This window comes from Xyrauchen texanus, chromosome 3, assembly GCF_025860055.1.
Source record: "Xyrauchen texanus isolate HMW12.3.18 chromosome 3, RBS_HiC_50CHRs, whole genome shotgun sequence".
Taxonomy (NCBI): Eukaryota; Metazoa; Chordata; class Actinopteri; order Cypriniformes; family Catostomidae; genus Xyrauchen; species Xyrauchen texanus.
This window is the reverse complement of record NC_068278.1, coordinates 51,911,304-51,929,964: the sequence shown is the minus strand read 5'-3', so window position 1 is coordinate 51,929,964 and position 18,661 is coordinate 51,911,304. Positions and strand designations below refer to the sequence as shown.

The following is an 18,661-nucleotide window of genomic DNA, read 5'->3' as shown; positions in this document are numbered from 1 at the left end:
AAAGGGATGCTAGAGATAACTAGTGATGCAAGATACACAAATTTTGCATTTTATATATATATATATACTGTATATATATATATATATATATATATATATATATATAGTATACACTGCCTGGCCAAAAAAAAAAAGTCTCCATTTGGATTTATATAAGCAGATACTTAAGAGCCTATGACTGGATTGTTATTGCAGTGATTAATATGTTTCAGCTGGCAACAATTATTTTAACCCTAACTGATGCAGTGTAGCTTCTCATTTCTTTAACAACGATGTCGGAAGACATATCCCGTGGCCGTGGAAATGATATTAATGTGTTTCAGAAGGGGCAAATTATTGGCCTGCATTAAGCAAAGAAATCAACTGGAAAGGAGATTGCTGAAATGACTGGAATTGGGTTAAGAACTGTCCAATGCATTTTTAAAACCTGGAAGGATAGTGGTGAACCGTCAGCTTCGTGGAAGAAATGTGGTCGGAAAAACATCTTGAATGATCGTGATCAGAGATCACTAAAACACTTGGTGAAGTCACATAGTAGAAAATCGACAGTAGGACTCACGGCTATGCTAAATAGTGAAAGTAAGATCATTTTCACATGCACATTGTAACGAGAACTTACAGGATTGAGACTTAACAGCAGTGTGGCCACAAGAAAGCCAATTGTTAATGAGACTTATCAGAATAAAATGACTTCAATTTGCTAGGCAGCAAAAAGATTGGACTGTGGAGCAATGGAAAAAGGTACTGTGGTCTGATGAGTCCAGATTTACCCTATTCCAAAGCGATGGGCGGCGCATGAAGCGATGCACCCGTCATGCATAGTACCCAGTGTACAAGTCTCTGGTGGCAATGTTATGATCTGGGGTTGCTTCAATTGTTCAGGTCTAGGCTCAGAAACGTTATGCGACAATACAATTAAGTCAGCTGACTTCCCTAATGTACAGAATGACCACTTTATCTTCCCTGATGGCACGGGCATATTCCAGGACAACAATGCCAAGATTCATCAGGCTCAATTGTGAAAGAATGGTTAAGGAAGCATGAGGAATCATTTTCACACATGAATGGGCCACCACAGAGTCCTGCCCTTAACCCCGTTGAAAGTCTTTGGGATGTGCTGGAGAAGAATATATGGAGTGGTTCAACTCTCCCGTCATCAATACAAGATCTCGGCCCAAAATTAATGAAACTCTGGATGGAAATAAATGTTTTGTCATTGCATAAGGTTGTCGAAACAATGCCACAATGAAGGCGTGCCCCAATCAAAGCTAAAGGCGGTTCAACTAAATATTAGAGTATTCAAAATTTTTTGGCCAGGAATTGAATGTACAGTATATATATATATATATATATATATATATATGTATGTGTGTGTGTGTGTGTGTGTGTGTCACACAGGGAAGTTGTCACAAGAGCTATATCTCAGTAACGCTAAGATATGTAGTCAAAAGACAATGCAAACATTTGTTTTTCTAGCAGAGGTGTTGTATGTTGTTTTAATCACCAAGATCAAAACTTGAATTACAACAATTAATTAAAATTCAACCCTTGAATGTTAATTTTCACTATCATCATGTGTTTGTTACAGCTCTTGGGGAAACAAGCAAATACATATATTAAGAAGGCTGATTGTTACCAAAAGGTTTAAATCTGTTCTTAGGACCAAGGTATTTTTCCAAGGTAAGTCAGGTCAGGGCATGCTGTCACATTTGTATTGGAGCAGGTTGTCATGTGTTTTAAATGTTAAAATTAATAACATTTATCAATAACAATAATTGTTGTCTATCTTTTTATATTTTTTGTACTTTAACTTTTCCATTTATGTTTCATGGATCATTTTGTTCTTCATAATTGTTGCTGTTTACATTTAGCTGAAAAGCAGGCTTGGATTGAAAAAGATTTTGAGTGTTGTTGATGGTGTTAGTGGGTTGATGGCACTTGGGGCAAGTTGGCCCCCATTCGCTTCCATTGTAAGTGCCTCAATATAAACTCGATTTCTGCTTTTTTTTAAGAAAAGGAGGGGCAAGTCAAAATAAATTTGTGTGGCAATATATATGAACTGAGCTTAACTTTTATTGAAACTGGAATATTCACATTTCTGCCTTTATACCCTCCAAAATTTGGCCCCATTGACTTTCATTGTAAGTGCCTCACTGTAACCTTGATATTTGCTTTTTGAGAAGACAAAGAAGAACAAGTCAAAATACCTTTTTGTGCTAATCAACATTATGCTTAACTTGCATTGAACCCGCAATATTCCTTTAAGGTATTTGGCTATGCAGAAAGGTATTTTGCTTTCAAAAATAAACCTACCTGATAAATATTCAATGGAGTAAAAAGTTTGACAACAAGCCCATGTCTTCCTATAACCATTCTTGATATGATTGCCTTTACTATAAATCTTTACTGTTTTGCATAATTTTTTTAATACCGACTAAAATGGGATTTTCGACGGCAGATGCTAATACTGATAGTTCAAAATTAGGGCGACCGATTGCCAATATAATCCCCATAATTTGAGATATAGGCTATAGCAAATTTTTTTTCTGAAATAAATGTGCATTATCCATTTTCAAGTTGTTAAGAAATAACATAAGGGAGACCAAACACTTCAGTTTATCAGCCATGCTGGCACAGTTATTGGCCGATGCCATTTTATTGGCCAATGCCATTTTATTGGCCTCTACACACATGTCAAGTAAAATCATGCATCGAATGAAAAGATGAATAACTAAGCCCTAATATCACTGATGAATTGTGCATCCCTTAAAATAACTTCTACAACAACACAACCCACATTCCATTATTACCCCAGGAAACATGGTACGTTCAATCAATAAACATCCTATATGATATACAATAATATACGCCAGCCTGCTGCAGTTATCCAGCACTTATGTGTAAGTGATACCTGTGTTTCCAAGTACAAACTAATGGAGTAAAGCTCTGCAGCTCACCCATGACAGCCCTGAGCACAGATTAACCCGTGACAATAACCACGCACACAATATTGCTTTGTTAATGCTGGGAGGAGAACCCCACCACCACAACAATACAAGTGCACACACAGCGTCACACAATGATCACAACCATGTCAGTTATGAGATTCAGTCTGTAAAGGAGGGCGTACACGGTGCAATTTTGGCTGTCGTGTGAGCTCCCGACCAATTTTTTCCAGTCTGGAGTGATCACGTGGAAATCGTTGGTGCTCGCGTGGTTGAGGCTCGCATCATGGGAGAGGAATTGCGAGCAGAGCCCAATGGCTTACAAGCAGCTCGTGGCCTACCGATAATATTTAAAACTGTCTTTGTGAGCTGTCAGCTTGAATTTGCTGATTTGGCGATCTACCTGAAGTTGACCAATCAGGAGAAGGTATTACAACTCACACGATCAATGAAAACTGAGTGTTCATGAAGCTTTTACACATTTGGAGAACATGGTCTTGTTAAAACTGTGTTTTTCCCATTTTATTCAGGATCACACAACTGGGAAAGAATCAACAGAAATGCCATGCTGTTCACTGCTCTTCAAACAAATAATTTGCATACGGGTTGTGCTAGAAAACCATCTTTAACACTCTGATGGAAAAACACTCTGATGGAAAAAGTTGCACAATTTCTGTCATGGACTATTTTTATTCATCATACTTGTTTAAGTTCTAGGGTGACATTTAGGGGGTATAGCATCTGTTATAATTGCATAAACATGATAGTGGATATGTGAGAGATATTTTTCAACTCCCCAAGCGTGAGTCTGGTGAAACCATGTTGGTGTGGCTATCCATATGAGGACTCTCTATAGACATAATGATTTTAATACTGCACGAACGATAGATTCTATCCCCTACCCCTAAACCTAACACTCACATTTTCAAAAAAACTTTTGAGTTTTTTTTAAGCGATTTGAATTATGGGGACACTAGAAATTTCCTCATAACCATTAAACCACATTTATAGCATAATACCAGAGAGTAACAAGTAAAAGAAACTTAAAAGTCCTCGTAAAAAAGTCCCCCCACACTCCCCCCCCCCATACACACAAACACACATACACACACAGTTTAATGGTAAGCTTGTGTTTTAATGGTAAGCTTGTGTTATTAATGAAATAATAGCACTCTGTGAGAGAGGGGGGCAGTGTGAATTTAATCAGCACACATTCATAATAGCATCATAGGGCTGGATGTGGAGGGAGAGAGATGGAGAGGTAAACCCATGCTGTGTTGATGTATCACACTCTTTCAATGTGTCTACACTGCAAGCGGGCGGCACAGTATGACACAACAAAACTAGAGCGCTCAAATTTCCAAAAAGCAAGCATTGAGCATTGCGATGCAACAAAGCTACATTGCTCACATTATAATAAACAAGGATAAAGTGATCTACACTGCAAGCATCCATTGTTGATAATAATCGTAATAGTTTTGATGCGTTGCATCGTTCGCACGCAGTGTTGATTGGACGTCTTAATTTCTGTCTAAATATACAATTGATAACCCTAGCTACACCACTGCGAACCAGGTACCAGAATCGGCTCTTTAAAATGCTTTAAGTTCGCCTGACTACACTGCTCTTTTGGATATTTGTCCAGTTATAATGTTCTTCGACATCAGAAATGTACACAAACGTTCAATGTTTGCACTGAAAAGAATGACAACTACTTCATTTAAATACAACAGCACAAATAGTGGCTAGTTAAACTGAACTGCGAATGGTTAGCATATAAACACCAAAGTATACTTATGTTTTCCGCATGCACTAAACTTGGTGCTCCAGTCACTCCCATTCAAACGCATCCGAATGCAGGAGACTGGTACAAATGTTTAAGTTTGTTGAACTCCTGCAAATTTGTATGAAGAGAAGACATGTGACCAATAGAAGATTATACTCAACATTCTGAATATAATACTATTTGCTATTTATGATTTATTATTTGTTAAAACCCTTTGCGTATGACATCATATCCTGGGCGTTGCGGTGTCTAAAATAATTTTGCATGCTCAAAGTCTAGTGTGACCGTCCCTTAAGGCAAATTTCATCATCAGCAGAATATGCGGAGACTGTCCACACGCAGCCAAGTTTTTATTGACGTCTTTTCACATCGTCGGCACATCATAGTGTGCATGTGCCGAATGCATCCATAGGGGCTTGCGGTCAAAAGAGTATACTTCGAAAGACTGAGCACTCGACCATGCACAAGATGTACCAGCATGTCGAAAACATAAGTATACGCTAGCCTTAAAATGCAGGTTTTTGAGCACAAACAATACACTCTATGGCACCCCCTGTGTGTTTGCCTCACAGCATGTGGGGAAAACAGAGCAAAAGGGCAAAAAGGTAACCGTGTGACCTAGTCTGTTTCTCCCACCGGTCTTTCTCCATTATCTGTCAGCCTCTTTTAAAGAGATGCTTTATTGATTTTCTCACGCATCGTGGAGCCACGGCTTACTGGGGGTTTTCTCTCTCTCTCTCTCTCTCTCTCTCTCTCTCTCTCTCTCTCGCACTCTTTTTCTCACCGACTATTTTGCAGTGGTGCTACACAATCATAATAAAAGAGTTTTTCTCTCTCTGGCAGCCATTTTTGGAGAAGGAACTTTGCTTAATAGGCGCAAAAAATAAGCTTTTAGACAAACTGTTCCATGTGTGCTGGAGAGGTGAATGAGAGAGAGAGAAAGAGCCAGAGAGAGAGAGAGAAAGAGCCAGAGAGAGAGAGAGAGAACGAGAGAGAGAGAGAGAGGAGCAGAGGAAAAAAGAGAAAGAGCAGGCAGCATGTGGAAAGGGTCTATTACAAACACACAGGAGCACTCGGCACGAGAACCGAGGGGAAAAAAGACTCACTGGAGGGAGACTCAAAGAGATTGAGAGGGGAACACAAAGAGAGGGAGTGACTGTGAAGATGGATGCTGTATTTGCCGTCTGCTGCTTTGCTGTTATCTCTTTTTCTCAGGTCCAGTAGTTAAGGGTGCTTCCATGCTTTGCTTCTCTATCCTCCAACCTCTCTCTCTCCCTTTCTCTCTTATTATCTTGAAATAAAACCCCTTATAAATGTGCCAGACCTGCTTTCTGTTGCTTATTTTTTTTTAACATTTTTAAATGTAATTTTCTATACATTTACAAGTTCTACATTTTTCTTTACCACATTTTTACATCTATATTGTTCAGATATTTGTTTATGTTCTACTTTATATTGAATTAAGTTATATGTAATATCTATCGCTGATGAACAGTGTCTATAATACCTGGAGAGAGCTACACATTAGCTTTCCCATTCATCTCAATGGCAGTTGCTTGGCTGGTGCATCAAGCCCTATAAGTATGCAATCTGCACGCTGCCTTCTTTGCTTATTGTCAAACAGTTCTGGGCACAGTTTTTTAAGCCAATCAACTGAGCAGTAAATAACATGTTACTGATCACTCTGGAGCCACAGGGAAATGACATCCTGACACTGGGGAGTGGCTGATGATACCACAATAATGTGCACAGTCCTAAACCCATCACTAGCAACTATCTTGAACTGTGACATACTGTATAAAAACGATAAAAGAAATACACTCACAGAGAACTTTATTAGGAATACTATTGTCCTAATAAAGTGCCCGATGTGGTCTTCTGCTATTGTAGCTCATCCATTTTGAGATGCTATTCTGCTCACTAGAATTGTAAAGAGTGGTTATCTGAGTTACCATAAACTTTCTCTCGAACCTTTTCTAGCTCGAACCTGTCTGGCAGTTGTCCGTTGACCTCTCTCATCAACAAGGCATTTCCATCCATAGAATTGCTGCTCACAGGATGTTTTTTGCTTTTGGCACCATTATGAGCAAACTCTAGAGACTGTTGTGCATTAAAATCCAAAGAGATCAGCAGTTACAGAAATACTCAAACCAGCCTGTCTGGCACCAACAATCATGCCACGATCAAAATAACGGAGATCACATTTTTCCTCATTCTGTTGATTGATGTGAACATTAACTGAAGCTCCTGACCCGTATCTGCGTTCCCTCTAAATATGTTGCGTACCCTCACTTTAAGTTTGGTGTTCCCTCGTAATTAATTTGGGTTCCCTAGCAATAGCTTTTTTACTGAAAATCTACAGTAGCCATAGTTTGACTTTGGCATGTACAGTAAACAATTCAACTAACCACAACATTTTTCATGGTTTTACAACAGTAACTGTATTGTAACTATGATGTTTGTACTAAAACCATAGTAATAGTACAGGAAAGCCAAAAATATGGTGTAAAGTATTCAATGGGAAGGAGGAGGCGAGAACCGGCTTGACGATATAAATAATATTTTAATGAGAAACTTAAAAGAGACAAACACACACACGACGGACATGTCCGTAAATGATCTCTCTCTCCCGCACGATCCTTTGCAGTCGACCTTTATCCCTCTTGGAGGCTTAATTAGCCTAACACGGGACCGGGTGTGTAGGATCACAACCCCGCCCTCCGCCTTGCCACATATGGTAATACAAATCTTTAAAAAAAACAAATGGTTACTAAAGTTTTGCTATAGTAACAGCATGGTTAATAGATTGTGGTACAAGTATTTAATAATATTTGCGAAAGAAACTATTTTAGTGTCTTGTCCTTTAAAGGTCTCCGTAACAATTGAAACCCCATCAATGAAGAAACATGCTTTTTGCCCCACATAATGCTAAATCTTAGCCAAATCTTGACCCCCTGGTTTCAATGTCTATTCCTTTTCTACTCTCTTTATTTTTAGCTATTTTTTGTCTCTCTAGTTCTCTACTCTCAATGCTGTGTCCATTTGCACTAGTATCTCCTTATCTCTCTCTGATGACAGAGCTGGTGTGGCGGTGTGTGTGAGAGGAGCAGTAGGAGGTGTGCATCATGTAGCGATCCAGGGTTAAAGGTCATCCTGCAGACGATGGGGGAGGGTGATGGGCTAAGCTCTCACACACACTCTTTTTTCAGGGACTAATGCTCCAACAACCTGGCTGTTGTTACTTCATCCAGTGGGTCCTGCACATCTGGGGGATCGACTTTGGCAGCTCCCTGAAAGCCCTAGAAATGGGTAGAGTAACCCTCCTTACACCAGGAGGCAGCGATCTCGGTGTGGGCCGAGCCTTTGAGGGGAAGTGCGTGGAGGTTTTTGTGGACTGAGTTCCCGAGGGAGGAGGATGGCAAGGGAAGGGGCCGAGCCCAGCTGTGGAGCTTTTTCCCTGGCTGTGTTTCTGGCCCTGTGGCAAAACACAACCACTTTTATTGTGTGCAGTTTCTTACAGTGTGTGTGTGTGTGTGTGTGTCGGTGAATACAAGTGTGCATGAATGTGTACTGCTGTTTCCTGCTACTAATGGTTCAGTCTTCAAATCACATGGGAAAGCATTATGTTAAAGTGTAAAATTATAGCAAATTGAAATTATTGTTACATTTTCTGAAGATAATGTGAGATGTGCTTGCCTGTGCAAAATATGCCATGTACTGTAGGGTGTTCTGAGTGATTTTTAATGTTTTGCTTTGTGGTTTCTCTGGATGCTAGGATGTCCCGCAAGCCTCTATTACATTTTGGCGGCAAGGCATGGCTTGGATCCATTCTTTAATGTAAGCCTATGGAATTGTTCCCCGGTTTTATTGTCCATCAGCTGAAAATCTAAAATCCAAATGCTTAGAAAAGTAATAGTACACCTCTACTCAACAAACCACATTATTTGAGGTATCATTCATTCAGCACAATTTGTAAAGGATGAGTTATATGGAAATGAATTGTTTAAAATCTCAAATTCTCGCCTTAGAAAGCAAGGGGGTAAATTGAACACCCCCCAGCTGCTTATTTGCACAGATGGATGTAAAACATTGCAAAATCACATTATGGCAGTAGCGGTTCTAGCTTGTATGGCACCCCGTCAGCCCCCCTCCCCACTAACAAAGGGGTGGGTTGTAGATGAGATGGATGATGGATTTAAGGGCACCCACTTTTTTGTTTGGGCACATCTTGCCACCTGCCCATGTCACCCATGCCTAAATCTGCCCCTGCATTATGGCATGAAATAAAATCAGCACCAAATGTACCCTGCAATACAGCTGAGATTGCACTGTTCAAAGCAGTCATGTGTAACAGCACACTTAGGCAAATAGAATTTCCAGACCTGTTTAAGAAAAGGGGGAAAATCACCCACTAATTCTGGGCAAAGAGGGGTATGAAGCACCCAAAAAAGATGTAAGAGAAGTAAACAACCTAAGCCTGATATGCATAAGCGCAAACATCTGTTAGAAACTTGTGAGAAGAAGGAAAAGAGAGATAGAAAAGAGCAGCAACAAAGGAGAAAATCTGCACTTGTTCAAAGCAAAAGCACGTGATTGCTCTTCTAAACAATGTTTCTCTAAACAACATTTTCAAAAGGACATTTAGAAAATCACTTGCACAAAAGGAAATTGTTGACCAGCCGTTTTTAATGTAGTTCAGCGCCTACCAGTGGCTGCCAAGCTTCAAATGGATAAAACACAAAAATCTGACCCTAATTCTGAAGACAGACATCATAAAGATCAACTGAAGAAAAAGACATCCATTTGAACATTGGTGCAGTCATGTGATGCTCTCATACATAAACAACAAATGCACAGCTTGAAAAAATCAGTACACGGCCCTGCAGGGAAGAACACTAAAATAGCAGATGGTCGATACTGGTCATTTGCTAGAGAACAAGAAGGCTTACGCTCTTCACCTTTCCCCTCTACGTGGCCATCCATATGCAGCTCGTAAAAGAAGCACCGCTCCATGTGAAAAACTGGTCCGATGAATCCATCTCATGACCAGCAGAATGAGCCCCAAGGTGGAGGAGCCCCAAAAAACAGAAGAATAAGGACAAGGAATGCTACCAAAGACTGCTTCCGATGCCATCTAATACAAGCTGATGATTTCATTAAGGCTGCTGGCCTAGTCAGGCCACTAGTTCAGATTTTGACTTGCCCTGTCAATATTTTTACTGGCCCCACCGCAAAAAAATGTATTTAAAATGTTTTATTTATTTATTTATATGGGAATTATACAGCTGTAGGTTTATTCCATGCCAAATCAACCAAAGTATATTTTTTATTTTTTTGTCTCTTGAAAATTACAGTTTTGAAATGATTGTTTTTATGTGTATAAACAAAGGTACATTTCTAGTTTCAACATTATTTGTACTTTAGACCTTTTCTTCTGTTGGACAAGACAAACTAGCTTCATAATATATGACCCACATTTGGCTTTCGACCATTGAAAATAGGTAACATTTAACAATTTTCACATTTGGAGACACACTGAAAGCTCCATATTTCTGGGATTTAACCATATAGGACCTTAAAAATTTATATACAAAAAGGAAAGTTTGTTCTGAACCAGAATCTAAAGGAATATTTATATACCTCTAATGCTTATAGACACTCCAACTTTAGAATGCATATATATATATATATATATATCAACCCCAATTCCAAATAATTTGGGACAGTCAGCAAAATGACAATAAAAACAAAAAGGAGTGATTTATAATTGATATTCACCCTTTGCTATATTGAAAGCACAACAACTACACATTATGTGATGCTTTACCTTGTGAATTTAATTTTTTTTAATGTACATTTTTTGTCATTTCAAATCAGATGATTGCAACACCCTCCAAAAACAAAAAAGTTGAGACAGTCAAGTGTTTACCACTGTGAAACATCCCCATTTCTTCTAATAACACTTATTTAGCATTTAGGCACTGAAGACACAAGTTAGAAAGTGGAAGTTTCCTCCATTCATCCATTATGTAGGTCTTCAGCTGCACAATTGTACAGGGTCTTCATTGCCGTATTGTGCGCTTCATAATGCATCACACATTCTCAATTGGAGATGGTCAGGAGGCCAATCTAACACCCGCACTCTCTGCTTACACAGCCATGTACTTGAAATCCAGGCAGTATGTGGTTTGATGTTGTCCTGCTGAACATTCCGGGACATTACTGCTGGATAGCAGACGGTGCTGGATGGCAGTATATGTTGCTCCAAAATGAGTATAGATTTGTCTGCATTAATGGTGCCCTCACAGATGTGCGAGTTACCCATGCCATGGGCACTGACACACCTCTGACCCATACAGACACTCGCTTTTGAACCTGATGCTGATAACAGCTTGGATGGTTCTTTTCTTCTTTGGCCCAGAGAACACGGCGGCTGTGTTTTTCAAATGGTGAATCAATGGTGTTGAGTGTTACTCAACACAATTTTTCGAATGGTGTTGAGTAACAAAGGTTTACTAAAATAATTGAAGCCCATGTTCATGATATCCATTACAGATGAATGATGTTTTTTAAGACAGTGACGTCTGAGGGATCAGAGTTCACGTGCATTCAGAAGTGGTTTTCGTCTTGTCCTTTACGCATTGAGATTGGACCAGATTCCTTGAATCTTTGAACTACATTGTGCACTGTAGAGGGTAAAATACCCCAAATCCTTCCAATTTATCTTTGGGGAACATCTATTTTCTGAAGCATCTTTTGGCAAATTGACAAGTCTCAAATGATCCTTGCTCTTGAAGGACTAGGCTGTTTTTGGAGGCTCCTTATATACTATGACACAATTGCCTCACCTGTTTAACATCTCCTGTTTCACATCACCTTAAATTGTTATTAGTCTTAAATTGCCCCTGTCTCAACTTTTTTGGAGTGTGTAGCAATCATCTGATTTTAAATTACTGTACAAAAAAAAACAATAAACAATGAAATTCACAAGGTAAATATCACTAAATGTTTAGTTGTGCTTTCAATATAACTAAGGGTGAAAATAATTTACACATACTTTTTGTTTTTATTAGCATTTTTAATACAGTCCTTTTTTGGAATTGGGGTTGTATATATGACATGGAAAGACCCTATAATGTAACTAAAATCTGGGTGGCGGAGGACCAGTCTAAGTTGCATCCGCTTCTGCAGTTGCCAAGCATTTTATCACGTGGCTCGTTTTGCATGACTCCACGGAGACTCCCAGCATGTGGAGGCTCATGCTACTCTCTGCGATCCACGCACAACTTACCACGTGCCACTAATCGCACAACGAGGAGGTTACCCCATGTGACTCTATCCTCCCTAACAACCAGGTCAATTTGGTTGCTTCAGAGACCTGGCTGGAGTAACTCAGCACACCCTGGATTTGAACTCGTGACTCAAGGGGTGGTAGTCAGCTTCAATACTCGCTGAGCTACCCAGGCCCCAAAAAGCCCCAGTTTGTTTTATATATGTACAGTATACATTTTTTGCATTATCGACTTGTTCTAACGGATGTTTTGACTTGTTCAAAACTTTCAAAAATCATTCTTGCCATTTCAACAAACACCTCATCTACAGTAGGTTAGCTTAGCTACATCAGAATTCACAACAATGTTAATAGCATAGAAGAAAACCAAATGAAGTTTGTAATATACAAAATTTGCACCGAAAAACACTGACCTGATAGGGGAAGTGACAGTTTGGTCAACTGGCCCCAAACTGTCTCACAATGGCTATCTGGCCATATTGAGTTCTGTTAGATGAGGTCCATTGTATACGCTTTAAATATTTCTGCTATGGGAACATAATTTGTGCATGTTTGTGTGAATCAGCAACAGTCAAGCATGTCTCACTTTCACAGTTCTGTGTGGATGTGTTTCTCCACCTCTGGCCCACAGCTGCGCACACACATGGACCAACACACACACACTGCATCACATCGTTTCAGCATGTGTAAACACACTGGGGGATGGTGGAAAAAAGTAGTACCCTTAGCTTCAATGCACACAAGATGCCTTCCACACACACATATACCCTATATTTGCAGTGCTGCCCTTAAAGCTCTCTTCCCCATCCACTTATCTAAACATCACCCATGTCCATCTCTGAACCCCTGCTGTTTTCACTCAGCCATCTCACCAGATGAGCCATCCGCCTGTGTCCACTTCAGACCATGGGCTCGGCCTGACCATGTGAACTCTCTTTACTTTTATACATCTCTCTTGAGACCCTACACTCCTGGAACACCATTCGGCTCATTACAAATACAGGTGGAAGCAGGGAAATGGAGAGACTAACTAGAGGCAGAGAGGAAATGGCAAATAGGAGTGCACACTAATAGAAAATAATGAGGGTTCTAGTTAAAGGGGTCACTGTCAATACGCATGGCAACAAAACACATCAACTCCCATCAGAGAGAGGACAAATAACCCTTGTATGGCTTGAATAGAGAACACACAATAAGTCAGAGGATGTGGAAGGTGTTACGTAGGCCAGTCGTCATTATTAAATAACCGTCTGATTGTGGTTATTTGATCTTATCGCAGTTATTTGAGACAGCCGCATTATTGGGCATTCAAATTTTAATCACATTTTAATGCACAAATAAGGGAATTTTAAGCGAATATTCTGTATAAATGCCATGAACGGTACGTTTGTGTGTCATTCAGTTGAACTCAAGAGTCCGAGAGTCACTGAGCCGCACGCCGGACATCAACCAGCTCCTATCCTATGTGAACTCCCGTGTTGATAATGAATGCAAATCGCTCCGGTTTCAATTTAAATTATCGTGAAATAGCAAATGTTCCTGGTTCATACACGCTGTGTTAATGACACTCAGTGACAAAGAGGAGATGCACGCTTACTCTATTTCTGTGGAGTGATGAAAAGATGAAATAAAATCTCAAAGGTTTGGCTTCATGACAGATAAGGGCTTGTGGGTTTAATCAGAGAATTATTATTATTTTTTTATTATTGCATAATATAATAAAAATATAATATAAATATAATAAAATACATGTAAAACATATATTTATTTATTTTAAAAAATTATAAAATATATGAGTTCAAAAAATATGTGTAAATGTAAAATTGACCAAAAAAAATACATCTTAAATATTTAGAAATATTTGTATATTTAAAACATAATTTTTCATGTCATTCATAAGTTTTTAAAGCCTTAAAGGAAATCATAGTTTATTCCTATTTTATTTGATTAATAGATTTGAAGTTAAATATGTAAAAATGACACATAAGCACACATGCAGAAAAAAGCACACCTTAAAAATATGACAATTTATATAACAATTAATCGTTGTCATAATCGCAGTTATTTGTTTGACAATTAATCGTCAGCCAAATTTCAAGTATCGCGGCTGCCAATTGATTTCCATTAATTCGAGTAGAAGCGGTTCAGGGACACGCCAAGTTGGTCAGCTGTGTGTTAATTGTTTGACCATGGGCAACAAATCCATGCAAAAAATTACAAGATGCTGATCATAACAAGACCCAAGGCCAGAACATTTGCTTCGTGATGTCAGGGATGTAATCCAATAATTCATTCATGTGATATGGGTTCCTCCAGGGGTAGATAGTGAGTGTTCTAGTCCTCAAAACTTAGAAAAGAGGCTTGTAAAATCTATGCAAGTAAGTGCAATCCAAATGTTGTTGACATTATACTGCATTTGAGATGCACTCGATCAATGAATTGTGACGTGTGTAATGATACTCCAGCAGATATGTATGGTTTATTCTTGGCACTGGACTTATCAACAATCTACTAAAGTCGTCTTTATGGTTAGTTTATTAAAAAGGTTCTGATCTTCGTCAGACAGTTATATAATCTCAAGGGTTGCTCTTAAAGGGATAGTTCACCCCAAAATGAAAATGCAGTCATAATTGAGTAAGTTACTTAAAAATAGTAATCCAATATAAATAACTATTTCTGATTACAAGAATTTAATATGTAATGCATTACACTACTTTTTTGACCCAAAATTAATTATAGTACAATAACTAAGTATTTTGTAATTGGATTACAACCAACACTGGTTATTTCAAAACCATATGACTTTATTTATATTCTGGATTGGATTGTGCCTGGTCAAATGCCTTGCCTTTTAAGATATACTCTTTTGAGTGCATTCAATTCAATGCATACGCACTATGACTGCTTTGTAATACTCTTTTTTACAGTCAACGGCAGGCGCAGATTTTCTTTTTTGGATAAACTATCCCTTTGATTCTGAATAAACGCACTGTAAAAAGTGAACATGCATGTGTAAAGAGCTATTTTTACCCGATCTTACCCTTAAAAATGATTTTTGTTAGTGTAATCCAATGTAGCCAGGTTTATTTAGCAATGTTAAATAATTTATTTGAACTGAATAAAACCAGGTAATTAAGATGTTACCACATGAAGTACAGTTTTAGCTACACAGACCTCTCTTTGAAGCATCTGACATCAAAGTCTAGATTTTAGGATCTGGTATTGAACGTTTAGTATTCTAGATTACACATTGGGCACTTGGTCTGAATTCCAATTATGTCCTATTGAATCCATTCTTTCAATGTACTAAAATGAAAAACCCTTTATGGGAATGTGGGTATTTGACTGTTTCAGTATTAGGTACTATTTGGCTTTTGAAGGATGCTAGCCCATTGTGACACAACAATAAGAAGATCTTCTCTCCAGGAACTCAATTTGACTCTCAAAGGTTTTGAGGAACATCTGGGCTGAAGGGGTGACAGTATGTGGGCTTCCAGCAAGCTATTTGCTGCCAATTGCATTTAATGCTGGAACACTGTCCAAGGCTGGTAGGAAACAAACATGAATGGAGCTCAATTATGCAGTTACAACTCTGCTCGCCCTCCACTTTTCATTAACAGACAATGACGAGAGCGAATGACGTCCACGTCACAATAATAAAGAGCATTGTTTGAGGCTTCCAGTCTCTTCCACGCTAAAAGAAACTGTATGAATCACTGTTATAATGGACAATCGATTGTTCTTGGATACCACGATAGACTGTGCACACCTCAACATTCTATTGTGTGATATCACACACACACACACCCAGTAAAATCAGCTTTGCTCAATTTAAGGTCATTATAATTACTACACCCTAAACAATGCATAATCATTTTGGCATAAATAGATTTGAATTAAAATCAACACATTATTTGACCCATATACGAACTTCACAAGTCAAATTTAAAGGGATAGTGCAATCTACAATGAACATTCTGTAATTATTTACTCATCCTCATATAGTTCCAGATCTATGTGACTTTCTTTATTCTGTAGAACGCAAACGGAAATGTTAGAAAGAATAGCAGCCTCAGAAAATAAGATAGAATGAAAGTGAATGGTGACTGAGGCTGTCATTCTTTCTAACATCTTCTTTTGTGTTCCACAGAGGAAAGAATGTCACACTGTTTGGAACGATATGAGGGGTGAGTAAATGATGACAGAAATTATAATTTTGGGGTGAACTATAGCTTTGGTATATATGAGAATGTTTCAGAAATGTTGCCCCTAATAGTGTAGCAAAACCAACACACATACCCCTTAAAACCCCGTATGTTAACCATTTCTTCGCCTGAGTGAGCAGTCAGCTTATGAAAACACCAGTGTCCATTCTCTGATTGTTCGGTCACGCCGTAATTACTGTAATCTCCCGTATGCAGTCCACATTTATTTCATTCCAGGCAAGTTGTCACAGAAAGCCAAAACCAATAAATAAAAAAATAATAAATAAAAAAAATAATAATAAAGATAAAAAGCTGACAAAGCATTATTTTGTGATTTCAAACATCACTTTTTGCACATAAAATTCAGAGAATGTGTTTCTCTTTTACTGTTGGTGTCATTAAATAATGGTAAACATGTTGCATTGAACGTTTGGGTCAGAACGGAGAGCTTTTAATGCGCTGTTCACGTGGCAGGAGTGAAAATGTCACACTACGAAAAAAGTGCTGACAGTGCTTAAAATACATAAGAGCTCAACATCACACAAAATAAACACGAGTTTATTCAAGCATTCAATCCCGATATATAGGCTACAGATTTAAACGCGTTAAGGGTCCGTTCACAACAAACACGTCATTGCGTCTAAACAAGCTAGACCGAGCACAACTTTCTAACTTGACAAGGCGTTTAAAAGCGCTGTTCTGCGCGAGACGCGGCGCAAAAGTCAAAGACGTGTGTCTAGCGCATGTTTATGAAGGAAAACAATAGAAATCGGCGCTGAAGGATTATTATTATTATCATTTATTTATTTTTTTGCACGGTGAGCTGAGAACAGAGAACAGAGATCCGTGTTATTTAAACCGCATTGCGTTTTTTTTTTAGCTACTTATCTTCTCTAAAATGAAACAAGCTGCCTCTGGGAAGAAATCTGAATTGATGGAATCTTCTTCAGTTTGCGTTATAAACTTTAACAGTTCAAGGCAACAGTTGGAGCTCCGCCGACTGACTTAGTAATAATGATGGTATCAAATATCATTTCCTCTCCCCTCGCTTTCACAACAAACAGCATATTTAAAAACACAACATTCGTTCCATGGCATTGTGACGTCCATTTAAAATGTAACGGAATGTTGCGATAATAGAACGTTGAAAAAATGTAGCTGTATTTATATTGGAGGCGGCGAACTTACCTTTGGTGAGTCAGTGCGTAACACACACGGGCTGTCAGCGCGTCCAAAACGCATGAAAACACAGCGCGTCGTCTTATAACGGCATCATTTCGAAACGTGAACAAGAAATCCCAAAATGTCTCAAAGAAAGACTCTCAGTTCTCTTTGTTTTCACCCATGCTTTTTTCTTTGACGGCTGGAAGAGCGAGCGATACGATGGTCGGTGTCGGTTTACGCAGCGGAACTCTCTCCGTTCACTCCCTTTGTAGTAGTTCTTAAGAGGGAGGGTGCATTATACCAGTCCCGATCCACTTCTTCAAAGCGGTTCCTCTCCGTTTCATCAACTCGAACCCGCCGCCCTTGTTAAAGTAAACCCCTCTGATTCATCAGCTAGACACAAAGGTGGCTCTAGCGTAAAGGAAGCACAGCTCCAGTATACGCCACACACATATACTGCATTGGAGGATATACTGCCTCCTGATGGGTATCGGTAAGCGATGAGGCGGACCGGTGGCTTACAAAAGCAGTACAAACAGGTCTCCGCCCAAACCTCCCCTGTCCTGTACCAGGAACGAGGAGAATAGAATATCATCATTCATTCAGATGGAAGTAGATTATGTGTTATTGTCTCAAGTGCTTGTTTTAATATTGTACTACATCATAGTATTCATATTTTGGTAACACTTTACATTACAGTATCCACATTACATAATGTATATTATATGTAAATGTAAATAATTACATAGGAAACAATATAAATGTGCAGTTACAAACAGCGGCAACAAATAAACTGCATATAGTGTAAAATAAGCACTGTATAGGCTGACCCCTTTTTAATCTGACAGACAGACAGATAGATAGATAGACAGACAGACAGACAGACAGACAGATAAATAGACAGACAGATAGATAGATAGATAGATAGATAGATAGATAGATAGATAGATAGATAGATAGATAGATAGATAGACAGACAGATAGGCAGGCAGACAGACAGACAGATAGATAGATAGACAGATAAATAGATATACAGACAGACAGATAAATAGACAGACAGACAGACAGATAGAATACCACATTTTAATATCAGATATGTTTTGGGATGTGATTGAAAGATTACAGTTGGCCTGAAGCAGCAGGAAGCCAAACAACAACCCTCAGATAATCCCGTATATTCTCATTTTAGTGGATTCAAATGAATTACAACCGGTCTCTGCATTCTCACATTTGAATTAATCTGTCTGTCTGCAACCTCATCTTAAAACAC

General features: G+C 38.7%; 1 protein-coding gene across 1 annotated transcript in view; it reads right to left on the bottom strand.

Moving 5' to 3' along the window:
- Positions 1 to 17,857, bottom strand: part of sema4c (sema domain, immunoglobulin domain (Ig), transmembrane domain (TM) and short cytoplasmic domain, (semaphorin) 4C) — a 92,083-nt gene extending 74,226 nt beyond the window's left edge. The window contains 1 exon segment of the mRNA XM_052101376.1: positions 17,416 to 17,857. The gene's annotated coding sequence lies outside the window, so the exon portion shown is untranslated.
- Between the last annotated feature and the right edge of the window lie 804 nt (positions 17,858 to 18,661).